Here is a 14,943-nt window from a genome sequence, read left to right as displayed (position 1 = left end):
ACGGAGACAGAAGAGGATGGAGATGATATGAAAGAAGGAGGTTATGAAAGCGAGATGGAAGAGTCTATCCCACCTGAAGAGGATACATATGAAGAAGAAGTTCCAGAAGCATCAGAAGCAGATGAGCTCATGCTGCGGGACAGAATGGCGATGGTACCATTTGGTCTGGTAAATGGATCTTCTCATATGCAAAATCTTTATAAGAGATGGTTAAAGAAGACCAAGCCGTCTTTCAGTAGTGGCTCATGCCGCCCTCACCCACCTTTGCCAAGAAAAGATGATGATGATGCACCGTGCCAACAAGCACCAGTCTCACAAACCCAACAGGCATCAGAGGGTCCCTATTATGTGACATTCCTGGACACATCATCAGAAGATGAGACTTCAAGCCAAGAGGTAATTAATGGTGAAACCACACCCGAAACGGCTCTAATCCCATTTCAACATCTCCAGAGGCAACCTAAGTCTCCGCCAAGAGAAGAAGTTGCTTCTAGTGAAACATCAGATGAGGACACCACCCCCTTGAAGGAGTCAGATCTGTACCCAGAAGCAGTCCGTGGGACCTTCATCTGTGAAGTAGAAGGTGAAAGGCAGTTAACCTTTGTGGATGCATGTGGCACTGAATGCCATTTGAAGGTGGGTAGCAGCCTACCAGAAGAGGAGTTGTCAACTTTGTACAACTTATTGAAAGAAAATTTGGACGTGTTTGCATGGTCCTACAAAGACCTAAAGGGGATTGATCCCACAATATGTCAGCATCATATTGACTTGGAGCCTGATTCCAAGTCAGTACAGCAACGACAGAGGCAAATGAACCCGAATTATTCCACATTGGTGAAAGCGGACCTGCTAAAGCTTCTGGAAGCCGAGTCCATCTATCCAGTGGCAAATAGTGAATGGGTCTCACCCATCATGGTGGTACCCAAGAAGAATGGCAAGCTTCGTATATGTGTGGATTTCTTCAAGTTGAATTCGAAGACAAAGAAGGATCACTTTTCGATTCCTTTCACAGACCAACTGTTGGACACAATGGCAGGACATGAGCTTTATTCCCTTCTGGATGGGTTCAGTGGATATAACCAAGTGCAGATAGCAGAAGAAGACCAATCCAAAACAACCTTCACCACAGAATGGGGGACCTAGGCTTACCGAGTGATGCCGTTTGGGCTCTGCAATGCCCTTGCTACTTTCCAACGAGTCATGATGGCTGCATTCCAAAATCATCTGTCATCTGCACGACTTTATTGAGGTATATTTGGATGACTTCTGTGTCTATAGTTTGATCCATGAACACTGGGGACACCTGGAACAATGCTTTGACCGATGCCGGGAGTATGGGATTTCCCTCAACCCCGACAAATGCATCTTTGGGGTCTCTTCTGGAGTTCTGTTAGGCCACATTGTCTCTGCACAAGGGATATCAACAGACCCTGCAAAGATCGAAAAGATCGCCACTTTGACAGCACCCACCAACCTCAAACAGTTGAGGGGATTCCTAGGCCACGTGGGTTACTACAGAAGGTTCATAGCCCATTTTGCAACAAAGGCAACCTCCTTGCACAAGCTTCTGAGGAAAAATGCAGAGTTTGTTTGGACGGAAGAATGTGACAAAGCCTTCAACACTTTGAAGCAGTGTCTAATTGAGGCACCCATTCTACAACCTCCTGATTGGATGAAGGAGTTCCATGTCCACACTGATGCATCCATTGAAGGCTTAGGCGCAGTCCTATGCCAGAAGGGCTCCTCGAAGCTGGATCAACCCATCTATTATGCAAGCAAAAAAGTCACTGATAGGGAACGGAACTATACAGTGACAGAGTTGGAGTGCTTGGCAATGGTGTTTGCCCTAGAGAAGTTTCGTCACTACCTCCTATCCACCCACTTTAAAATTTATGTGGATCATGAGGCCCTATCTTTCCTGATGAACAAAGCAGACGTGAAAGGACGAATGATGAGATGGCTCCTTCTATTTTAGGAGTTCGACTTTGAGGTGATTACTAAGCCTGGTCGTTCCCATGTTCTGGCTGATCATCTGTCGCGTATCCCACAAACTGCAGACGAGGAGTAGGATGATCCAGACCTCCTTGATGCTTCCCTATTCCTGGTAGAAACTATAACCCCCTGGTATGTAGACATTGCCAATCTGCTGGCAACCCAATAGTATCCTCCTGGTATTTCTAGTCGGGAAAGGAAGAAGCTTATGTTAGAATCAGCCCCCTACACCCTGTTAGGCGGTGCACTGTACAAGAAAGGCAAAGATGAAGTGCTCAAAATATGTGTTGCAGGAGATGAGTTTGGGATTGTTCTGAAGGCTTGCCATGATGAGCTATGTGGAGGCCACTTTGCAGGAGAAGCCACAGCCAGGAAGGCTCTGCTAGCAGGATATTGGTGGCCTACCATTCACAAGGATGCTTATGATTACTGTAAAATATGTGATGCTTGTCAGAGAATGGGGAAACCCATGAAAACAAGTGCCATGCCACTACAACCTATTCTTCCCTTGAAGCCTTTTGAGAAGTGGGGCATCGACTTCGTAGGCCCCATTGATCCTCCCACCAGAAGGAAGCAGAACAGATACATCCTTGTATGTACGGATTATGTCACAAAGTGGTGTGAAGCTAAAGCCCTAAAGCAGGACGATGGTAACAGCGTGGCCCTGTTCATGTACAAGAATATCATCACCTGTTTTGGCAGTCCCTTAGAGCTGGTAAGTGACAGAGGCACTCATTTCATTAATAAATTCATGGAAGAGTTGACAGAGATGTATAAGATCCGCCATCGCAAGTCCAGTCCTTATTACCCCAGAGCCAACGGCCAAGTCGAAGTCACCAATCGCATCCTCTACTCGATCCTAACAAGAAAAATTACCACACATCGTCGTGATTGGGACGATCGACTTACAGAGACCCTCTGGGCATACATAACCTCCCATAAAGCAGCAACAGGACAGACACCCTTCCAGCTGGTGTATGGTACGGAAGCAGTTTTCCCTGTTGAACTAGAATTACCCTCTTTGAGAGTGGCTATCAAAGAGCGTTTGGGGGATGATGATTCATTGCAACGCCGTCTCCTGCACCTGGAATGTTTGGACGAAACTCGCAGGATGGCTCTACAGTGCATGGAAGCCACGCAAGCTCGACACAAGGCTTATCATGTAGCTTCATCAAGCACAAGGAGTTCAAGGAAGGTGATTTGGTCCTGGCCTATGATTCACGATTTGGCAAGTTTCCTGGCAAGCTTCAACAGCGGTGGATGGGCCCATATAAGGTACTTGCTGTCAACCCTAATGGCTCTGTCTAAGTGCAGACCATTGATACCTCTGATGATCCCTTCCTGATCAATGGAAGTCGCCTGAAGAAGTACTTCCCTCCTTGGGGATCTTGACAATCATGGTTACCTGATCCTTTCCCTCGTTGGTGTGGCACTGTCATTCTTATGATACTACTTCTGATAGCCGTTCTTCAGCCACTTCTGATGAAGTAGACACAACCCTTTGTCCCCTCAGCTCCACTTCCAGCCTTGATATCTTATCCTCTATTTTCCACCAGCGACAGTGGCGAGGTGGGTTTTGAAAAATGGTATTTCTACCATTCCCTTGCTTCATTCGAAGAGAAAAACAAAAAATGAAAGAGAAAAGAAAAATAAAAAATATACATATCGGTCATGGGAGAAAAGGACTTAGGTCCATGTCATGCCGACCTATTCTTCGAGAAAAGGTGGAAACACCCTCGGGAGTAGGAGAAAAAGAAAAAAGAAAAGAAGAAAAAAAACAAGATAAGAAAAATGAAAAAAACTGTTATGAGAGAAAAGGAAGAAATTCCCTGTCATAGCAGGCCTCGTTCCAAGAAAAGGTGGCAAATATGCTTGGGCGAGAAGCTAGCTGTGAAAAAGGTGGCAACACCTAGCAGTCCAGAAAGTGGATTCATCAAGTGATATTCTCAGGATCCAATTCTGAAGCTGCCTCCTTTGGTACGCTGTGTCCTGGGTCTCTCTGCAGAGCGTCTAACTGTCCTCTAGCAGACGACATGTCCTATCCAACACAACATTCGACTTAATGGTTACCTCCGTGGGTATGCCTCTTCAACAATAGACGACGCGATCTTCATCGACAAACAATCGAGTGATGTGAGCTTTCATCCTAACCGGATGGGGAAGTGAGTATGGTTGCCCTCTGTATCTATCAGAGTATGAGATAGAGGGTGGGGCGAGTGACCAGTCTTTTCCTTTCAAATCAAATGAGAGGTGAGCAGTGTGAATGAAGTGTTGTACGCACAAGATGGGCCTCTCAATGCACAAAGCACGATTTGTTTCTGTGCACTGCACTATAAGGCTCCCTGGCCTTTCTTCTCACACCGTATGCTGGCACAGGGTGGGATGCACATTTGCACCATCAAATGCGCACAAGGCATATAACCTTTGCACAAGTGACCATGAGGATTACATCAACGGGTTTCAGGAAATGGCTGCCCTCCTGTATCTATCAATAGAGTGTGAGACAGAGGGTGGGCTGAGTGTGACTGGAGTTTCTTCAATCAATTACCGAGAGGTGAGATTGACGGACGTTACGACACTTGGAGTCAGGTATGTTCCCATTTCCCTATGCACCCACAGGGTGGGTCTCTACCGTCATCACAAGACACGTCACCATGTTCTGTACACTGCACTGTAAGGCTCCCTTGCCTTCCTCCTTGCACTTATGCCAGATGGGTTGGACGCACTAATGCACCATCAACTGTGAACCCTGGCATACTCCCTCTGCACCATTCCCCTGTCGATTCCTAAACCGAGTACGAGATATGGGTTTCAATCATTATTCCTTGAGTGATATTAGTCAGGGGGCGAGTGACAGCTCTTTCATTCCATTTGAGTGACTAAGAGTTGAGTGCAACATTCCTCATCATCGACGAATTTCCTGCGATTCCTTCAACCAGCTCCCTCCTTGGGTGCTACCGCATGGTCCCTGCCATGAATGATGTGTGCTGCGAAGATACCTTGGTACCTCCTGCAGCCGACAATGATACAGAAAGTGCCATCGACAATCAACCTTGATTCTCGACAACATGGGCCAAGTTTTTCTAACCCTACACCTTCTGTTTCTCCGTGACGGTCATGTTTTAAGTGTGGGGACGTTAGCGGATGGTCTGTTGCGTGGTCCTAGGTCCCTGTTGCTCGGTTCACCCTGTCCGTTAAGGTTTTAAGTGTGGGGACGCATCCCTGCGCGTCTACATTGCATATCCTTTTGCATATGCCTCAACCTGCTAATGCATCTATGCCATGCCTTGCTTTTACCCTAATGGGGTCCCTTCCCACCCACCCCTGCATTTTTCCCTCACCCTCGGGGCTGTTCTCTTGTAGTTCTCCTTCATTCCCTGATTTTGTTGTGTTTCCATGTAAATGTACCTACGTTCATCGAAGTCCACATCTAAATTTATAGCCCTATTCCTCCCTTTGAACTGACAATTTTTCCTTTTTACCTACCCCTGTTCCGGTGCACGGTTTTCGAGTTATTAATTTTTGAAGCCTTTTGCACAAATTAGCCGGTTTTCCATGTGAATGCACTTTGCTTGCTTCGAAACTGTGATTTGACATCATAGCCCTGACAACCACTTTTCCCCTGACATTTTTCCTTTTTACTCTGTGTTGTTCCGATGCACGGTTTGTCCAATATTAATTTTTGCAGTTTTCAAAACTTTTTCCTGCGTCTTTTTGACATTTTTCCATGTGAACCTGCCCTGTTTGCATCAGAATTCCAGTTTGATTTGACAACCGTGTCCTCCGCGTCTTCCCCCACCTTTTTCCTTTTTTCTCCCCCCTTTTTCCTTCTGGATTTTTGATTATTAAATTTTAAATGTGTTTTTGGGTGTATTTTTGGAGTTTTTCGCATGTGAATCCCTCCTACTTCCATTGGAACTGCATTCTGACATGACAAACCTGTACTCCCCCTTCCTGCGGACACTTTTCCTTTTTCCTGCATGACATTCTGGCAAACGGTTCGTCCAATATTAATTTTCGATCCCATTTTCGGTTTTTTTTTGGGTTTTTTCCACGTGAACGCATCTTATCTCACTCGGAACTATTTTTTGATGTGATAGGATTGTCGGGCACGTCTTTTTGCACATTTTTACTTTTTCCTGCACCTCGTTCTGATGCACGGATCTTCCGCTATTAATTTTTAATTGCGTTTGTGGACCCGTTTTTTGTGTTTTTGGCACGTGAACGCCCTGTCTTTCCCCCGGAACCCCCGTTGCACATTTTCTCTGTCTTCCCCTTGCCGTCCTGCCCATTTTTTGTTTTTACTACATTTCCTTTTGACGTTCGGATTGGGAGATATTAATTTTTCTTTATTTTTCCGTGTTTTCACGCGACTCGTCCCACGCATGAACTCGCCCGTTTTCGATTTTACACATCTCCACGCACCTCGGTCGTGTCCGCGTGACCCGTACCGCCCTCCCGGCGCTCTTCCGATCCCGTCACGACAATTTTTTTTTACCCCGCATGGGTCCCCCGCCCGTTCTTTCCCCTTCGGGCACCCCCATGGGCCCCTTCCCCTATGCCCACCCCACCCTATGACCCCCTTCCCCCCCTACCCTTCCCCCGGGCACCCCACCCCCTTGGACACCCCCCATGGGCCCCTGCCCATCCCCACACCCTTCCCTATCCCCCCCCTACCCCGACCCCTTTCCCCCCCCCAACCGTCTCTCTCATCCCTCTCCCTCTGCGTGTTCTTCCGCCTGCCCTCCTTCACCTTCCCCTCCTCCTCCTCTGCTCCTCCCTCTCCTCCATTTTCTCCTCCCTCTCCTCCATCTTCTTCCTCCTCTCCCGCCTGTCCTCCTTCTCTCCTCCCTCACGCTGCCCTCCTTCCCCTCCTACTCCTTTCTCCTCCCTCCCTCCTCTCCAGCCATTTCTGCTCCCCTCCCGTAACGCCCTGCCGCCTCCTTGCCGTTGTGGCCCTCGCTGGACGCCCTGCGCCTGCCTCTGCCGCCGTGGAGCACTCCCCGTGCCGGCGCGACGCCCGCTCTGGCTCCGTGGACGTCGTCCTCCTTGCCGACGTGCCGCCTCCATCCCATCGTGGTCGCCGCCTGTGCCCTTTGCCGCCGTGGAGCCCGCTTCTGCCCGCCCTCTACACTCGCGTCCCCGCCACCGACGTCATCCCCGCCAGCCGCCGTGCCGCCCTGCTCCACCGCTGACGTGCTGCCTCCCTGCCCGCTCGTTGATGCGGTCCTCATGCCTGCCCTGCCGCCTTTGACCCTGCCATGTGCCTGTCACACCCACCCCCCATTACCCCCCTCTAAGCCCCCTTTCCCCCCAGCAAACTAACCCCCCATTCCCACCCACCTAAGCCCCCTTCCCCCCCATTACCCCACAAACACACAGAAACCATTACCCCTCTAAGCCCCCCTTCCCCCCAAACACACACACCAACCCTCTCACCTCCACCTAAGCCCCCTTCCCCCCCCCACGGCCCACACACACTAAACCCCCCCCCCCCCCCCCCCCACAGACACACCCAAGCCTACCCAACCCCCTCCATAACCCCTGTTCCCCCGCAGAAATCCCACCCACCAAACCTACCCTTCTTACACCCTGTTCTCCCGCCGAACCGCAGAATCCCACCGTACCCCTTTCTCAGTATTGTTCCTCCGCCGAACCGCAGGCCTACACCCGCAGAAATCTGTAGCCCATTTTCAGTCCGTCATCACCGGCAAAGGGTGCGTACATGCGTGTGGGTGATTGTTCGTGATTGATCGTGAGCGGGTGCGGGAGCTTGTTACCTGGCTGCTGACACACAGTTGCCACGCAACCTATTTCTGGGTATTTTCCCAGATTTTTAATTCACAAACCCGCAAACCCCTTTTAAAAAAAAACATTGAAAAATGTTAAAAAAAATCATTTAAAAAACACTTAAAAATTTGAAAAATTTATAGAAAAATCTAGAAAATTTCCCACTATTTCTGTAACAAATTGCCATATTTTTTTTTCTAACTTGCAAATTTCAAGAAAAAAATTTCAGACCCTTTTTCAAATTCAAAATTCTTTTAAAAATACCTAACAAATGAAAAAATTCATTAAAAATGCTTAAAAATTCCAAATTATTTTCCAAAAATTTCCTAAAATATCCATTAACATTTTTACTTATTTTTGGCATATTTTCTACGCTGAAAAAATACTTCATGAAACACCTAAATTTATTTTTAAAAAATCATTTTTCATTCAAAACACACCCTGAAAAATATCGAAATAAATCCAGATATTTTTTGGATTGAGGAGAGCGCATTCTTTGCATTCACATACACCCACTACCAGGTATTTTCCCTTTTATTTTTTATTTTTTTCCTACTATCCCAAAATTCATGGTTAATTATTAAAATGAACCCTAAACACCACCATGGCACGCGCATTTGCGCTAAACACACCATTTTTTTAATAAAAATAAACCTGCCGTTCACTTAGCACGTGCTAAGTGCGCTTAAGAAGCACTTTAATATTTTTAATTAAAATGAACCAGCCGTCACAAGAGCACGCGCTGGCAAAAAAGCGCTCCACATCACCTTAATTTTTTAATAAATGAATTTGTATTTAGAGACCCGGTCTGGGTATCGAAGTCCGGGATTCGGATTATAGCACCGCTTTAACCTCATAATTGGTAATTAAAATTTTAAGAAGGAACCGCCGTTTTCTTGATAAGGTTTATCACTTAATAAAAATTCACCCATTTCTTAATAATTGATTAAAATGAACATTTCATTAAATTAATTCCCCCTCACTGCACTTAATTTCCCTTTTTAATGAACTTGTTTCGTGGGATGGGTACGCGAAGTCTTTGGAGTTCTCTCCATGGTCAAACCTGTTTATCAAAGTTGTGGTCTTGATATGTGTGGGTTGTTGTTATGTTTTGGTTCAGTTTCTTTGTTACGGTTAAGGGTACGATGTGTAGTTTTTTTTTCTTTATTGCCTGATACGGGGATTTGGGTGTTTGCATGTTGCATAGCATGAAGCTTTCGGTCGCATATGTCTAGAGGTCATGTCGAATTTTTTCTAGGTTGTGGTTTGCTTGGGGATAGTTGGTCGAGTCACGTTTTACCGTTTTGGTTGATATCTTATCCTTGGTTTTTTTTGTATGTTGCTTTGCAGGCATTCCCCTTGTTTGTCTGTGTTGTGGTGTGTGTGTAACCATCTGAATGGCACCTTCTCACGCTCCTCCTCCTATCCAGTATGTCCCACTAGTTAGTAGGGATTACTCTTCCCTACTCACTTTTGAGCCTCTCACGAAGGCGGGACTCGCTGCTTTTGTGGCTGCCTCCTTTCCATTGCTTCCAGAGGATCCATCAATGTGTGACGAGATTCTGGCCTCCTACAGCAAGAAGTCGGGACTGGTCCAGGGTATTTCTATGACTTTGACACCTCGAGGCCTAGGGAAGGCTCTGTCTCTTCCCTCCAAAGGTGAACCCTTTGTTACCACTCACCAACTTTTCTCTAACGAAGAGATTTTGAAGCTGTTGCATAAGCAGACAAGGAAAATGCTAGATGTTAAGAAGGTGATCAACTCTTCAGGAGTTTCCTTTTCCATGATTCACTGATCCTGTGTGGAATTTGGTCTGTCAGTTTCTCCACGACAGGTTTATGCCTGCAAAAACGCCATCCCATTACTTGTCCAAAGAGCTTTTCACAGCTTCAAGGATGGTGTTAAAAGGAGTAGCCATTGATTGGAGCACTTACCTACTCACTAAGATGGATCAACATTTCGTCAAAGTCACCAGGGGCAATGTTACCAATGTCACCTATGGATCGTACTTGTCTGCGTTCTTGACCTACTCCGGTTTACAGAAGAGTGTGCCTCCACCTCCTCCATCTGATCCAGTACCTCCTTCTCCACCTTCAGATGAGTCAGAACCACTTGATATAGAGGATGATGATTCTCCGCCTCCCCTGGTCATACAGCGCAAACGCTTGAAGCGAGTAGCAGATAAAGCTCATTCAGTTCTTCCTTCAATGCCCATTCCTGCTACCTCTGGCAGTGATCTCCCTGGTTATCTCACATATAATAACCTGTTCAAAGCACATCGAGAAGGTTCATTGGATATATCAGTCCCCTCACTGAAAAGTCTAGTCTCGGGAGATGCCATTCCTTTCCTATGTAAAGACATTCAGAGTTCCATTGAATTGTTAGTGACAGCCTATGTTCAACAGCTGTACGCTTCCTTTTATGAAGAACTGATGCAGTCTAAGGACCAGTTGCATAAGGCAACATCCGAGTTAGCCTCTGCTAAGGATACCCTAGCATATTTGTTTAAGCAGATGGAGCAACAAACCCGCCTGGTTGCAACCCAAAGAGATGAGATATCTTCTTTGAAAATTCAGTTAATAGAGGCTCAATCAGAGGTCACTAGAATTTTAGAGGAGAAGGAGAGGATGTCCAAAGAAGCGCAAGAGTTCCAAACTCTTTTAGATGTCAAACTTTTAGTCTTACAGACTGCTAATGACACAGTGAAATCACAAGCTTCCCAAATCAAGCAGTTGCAAGATCAACTGGCTAAGTCACGGTATGTTCCTCCAAGCCCTCATGTTCCCTTGATCCCTTCGCTCTCACAGCAGGACTTGGCAGCTCTTCAAAGATAGGCTACCTTGTGTCCTCTCTTCCAAGATAAAGTGGAAAGATTACAATCCAAAATGGACTTGCTATGGTCTACATTTGAGCAGTTCTAGGAATATGTTTCTCCAGACCATTCTTTCTTTGTCCACTACCAAGTACAGAAGTTGGCCTTCTACATGAAGCTTTCCACGATGGATCTTCCTCTTCCAGAGGATGGTTGGAGTGGGGCTTGGTCTGCTGAGTTGCTGACAAAGATGGTAAGGATGGTGTTTGAAGATTCTGTCATGACCGATACCATGTTGATATCATATATGTATCTACGAGGAGACTTGTTGATTCCAAATGAAGTGGATATGGCTTGGTATATGGAAGATGTGGTTCTACAAGCTGTTTTGTATGTCAACCATTTGGAGTTGCGAATAGATGACATGTTTCAGAGTTACTCCTTCAAAGTGGCTACTTGCCCTGATAATTCCTGGCATACCATGATTGATTCTGTGGTCCTGAATCAAAGACAGAACACAGCCCTTACCTATGCCCAGAGCACTAATCAACTGAGGATGGATCTCTTAGCTTATCTTTCCAAACATAATCCGTTTGATTCTACCTTTTTTTATGCCTATCATAGAATATCTACCTTCGGACCTTCTGTTCCTACCCTACTGTATTACCAACAAATGGCTCACCGATATGATATATATCTTTCCCTCTGTCAAACCAATTCCACAACTATCTTACCCCTTCTTTTCCAACCTCAATCTTTTCCTCAAATTCCCATCTTTACATACTATTCTTTTATTGAGGATAGAGTATTTTCCCCTTCTCCACCATGTCCTTCTCCATCCATTTATGTACCTTCTACCTTTCCTATTTATCAGTTAACACCCTTCTTAAGTGATTCCCTACAATTTTCAGCCACTCCTTCATTAAATTATTCTTCCTTTTATGATTTTGCCTACCTCTCTCTTCATCCACTTTTTCTTATTCCACTTCCCTCTCCTGCCACTTCTATATCTCAACCACCTCAGTTAGTTAGTGACTATGACGGGTTTGATCATCAGATTTCCAGAAGAAGGGGATGGAGCTCGAATGATTCCCTTACAAGACCTCAGATAAATTGGCCAGTAATTCCAAGAGAATGGACAGCTGCCAATCAAGCATACCAGAACTATATTCATTTTGCTCACCAGTATTCACAGTCTGCAGATCCTTCAGTGAGATTAACTGCTCATTTTGCTTGGTATCTGACGTACATGCATAGGCATTCTCATAATGATTCAACGCCTATTCCAAAGTTGTGCATGAATGTCAATGTGAGCATTGATTCCCAGCAGCTAGATATATTGTATTTTCATGCCATTTGTTTGCCTAACAGATACCTTGTCCTGTTTGAAAGGATGTGCTGTCTTCAGATTTTTCAGAATCCTCCCAAAACATTTGTAGATGAATCCTTGTCTATGGATCGTTTCCGCAATCACCAATCTTTCAAGAGGGATCATCTTCATTGATACCTTTTTCAATGTATGGTAGATGATTTTTAATGAAAATCTCTCTTTTTAGAGGAGTCATTCAGATGGTTGTGTTGTGTGTAGTGTTTGTGTTGCGGGTTAATTGATGTAATAAGATCGTGGTGATTGCCTATTGGATTGGCTTTCGTGCGAGCTACCTTTTTGGAGAATTGTGGTGATGGAGTCATGGTTGGAGAGTTGAAGATGCTGATGAAGAAGAAGAAGAAACCTCTTATATCCTTTATAAGTTTGTTGTGATTTTTAGTTTGATAATAAGTGTTACTGTATAAAGGGTTTTCATTTCGTTGTATTTTTATATCAGATACAGGTGATAAGTTGGGGTCGTGGTTGGATGGACTGTTTTTGAAGATGTATTGAAGATCAAAGTTGAGCTTTTGAATGAACTTGTATTCCCTTTTTCCTGGGTCGTGAGGACGCTTTCTTATTAAGTGTGGGGATATGTTGAGTGTTGAAATGACTTGTTTTTTGGCTGATTTTTGTTGTTTTTGAGAGCTGAATGGTTGATTTTATGAGATGATTGATTGGTTTGGAAGTGGTTTGAGAGTGTTTTGGATGATATTGATTATTTTTTGGAAGTTCGTGATGTTTATTAGTGGAGATATGAGGTTCTGATATATTCTGTTTGGTTCTGATTGGTTCTGTATACCTTCTGTATAGCTTCTGTTTTGTTCTGTTTTGTTCTATTTTCTTTCTGTAAGGAGGGATGGATTGATGATTGATAGAGATTGAGATCTTGTGAAGCTTATTGAATAGTTTTTAATGGTTTGGAATGGTTTGAGTATGAGTTATGAGGTTTTGATGACCTTCTGTATCCTTTTGGTCTTCTGTAGAGCTTTTGTCTCTGTACTGTAGCTGTTCTGGTACTGTACTGTGACTGTTCTGTATGCTTCTGTATGTGTTCTGATGGATGTATGAGTAGCTTAGGAAAGTTTTATAACCTTGAAAAGAGGTGAATACAAGTGCAAAAGATCTAAAAGAAGTGAAAGAAGTAGCTCCTGAAGACTCAAGTAAAGACTAAAGTGAAGTGACAGTGATGAGCTATAAAAGGACACTGTAGTGGCTCTAGTGACTCTTCATATCAGACATACCTCTTGGGAGGGGTATCCACGACCTAAGAGGGATTATTGAGAGTGATTATGAGAGGTTGTAGTGAGGATATGATGTATTATTGATAGAGAGAGAGGGAGAGAGTTAGAGATAGCCAATTCTACTAAAACAGAGTAATTGTATATGAGAGATTGAGAGAGAAGACTATGAAGATATTGAAGATGAATACTATGTGATGTATTTCCATTCAAAGATGGTGTATTACTTTTCTTTCTTTGTTATATTGATGGATTTTGTGAAGATATTGAAGAATATGGTTGATTCTATCAAATCTGTGGGAGATCTACATAATGCTACATGAAGATTTGTTATGCCTGGTGTTCTTTTCTTCATTGAGATCATATAGGACCTAATAAACAAGCTTGTTGATGATACAAGATAGATTTTCTTGCAAGATAATTCCCTTTTCCTTGGTGTTCCTCTTGGGGCTCCAGGCCTAAAGGGAGAGGCAGCTTGAGTTACCCCCGACTGCCTGCCTGACCCTAACCAAGGGGGTTGTTGACCGCGTCGGGAACGTGGACCAAACCCGCCACGAGAGGTCTCTCCGTTGAGCACTACTTGGAGCAGGAGGACACTTGGGTGCCAGGTGGGGCTCTGGCCGTAAATCCCTCGCCTTCCGGGTCCTACACAAGAGGCTAACATGACTCGGGATTGGATCTCGAGGCCCGCATACTAGTCTACGGGTGGAAACTTGGAATAGTGATCCCTGTGGATTACTGGATAGCCTTCAGGTAGATTATGGACAAGCCTACGGGTGGAACTCCTTGTACTTCAAAGATAAATATGATGATATGTTAATAAAGAACTTGTTTGATATTATTTTTCTATGTCACGTGATAAGATTACGTGAAGGAACCAGTGCTTAACGGTTTAATTAAAGAAGCTGATTGTTACATGTCCACCAACTAACGTGTTAGATAATTAACTAACTAAAAAAAACCAAGGAAAGTGCAGAGGATGGGTCATGGGTCCGTCCTACGGTTGGGTAGTCCCGGTTGGCTGGGAACTTTTCTCAAATCTCGAAGAACAGCGAGATGATCGTCAAAGGACACGAACAACAAAAGCATTGATCTAGAGTTATGTCTTAACCGATTTACGTTGTTTTAGGGGAATGGAATGGGACTATGTAACGTGTCCCCTAGTATCATCCAGGACACGTCTTAGCAGTCCAACGGAAAGGATGTCTAGAAAGCTCCGCCCGGCACTCCCATGGAATGTTACGGGTTTTGCGATCTAGTTCTTCCCGCGTCTGCCACGTAGCGGAAGTATCCTGGCCGTTCCCACTTAGGATCGACCGGAATTAGGGTTTTCCTAATGGGTCATTGGCTAACAGCAACTAGCGTCAGACCCGAGCGAACTACTTTACGCAGAAGCACCAGGTCCGAAGCAGATTCACGCTGCACTTGGTTCAAGGAGAATTGGAAACGAGAGGGAATGCAAAGCTCAACCTCTCTACCATAAGGCATAGTCCCATTCCGTTCCCCTAAAACAGCGTAGATCGGGTAAGACGTAACTCTAGGTCATCGTTCTCGTTATTCCTTTTTGATGATGATAATCATTTCGCTGTTCTTTGAGATTTTTGAGAAAAGTTCCCAGCTAACCGGGACCACCTAACCATAGGATGGACCCATGGCCCATCCTCCGCACTTTCCTCGGTTTGTTTTAGTTATGTAATTATCTAACACATTAATTTGACATATAACAATCAGCTTCTTT

Source organism: Lygodium microphyllum, chromosome 11 (genome assembly GCF_053477565.2).
Source record: "Lygodium microphyllum isolate KBCC chromosome 11, Lygodium_microphyllum_v1.1.10, whole genome shotgun sequence".
Taxonomy (NCBI): Eukaryota; Viridiplantae; Streptophyta; class Polypodiopsida; order Schizaeales; family Lygodiaceae; genus Lygodium; species Lygodium microphyllum.
The sequence above is the reverse complement of the archived record's forward strand: the minus strand, read 5'-3'. Positions refer to the sequence as shown.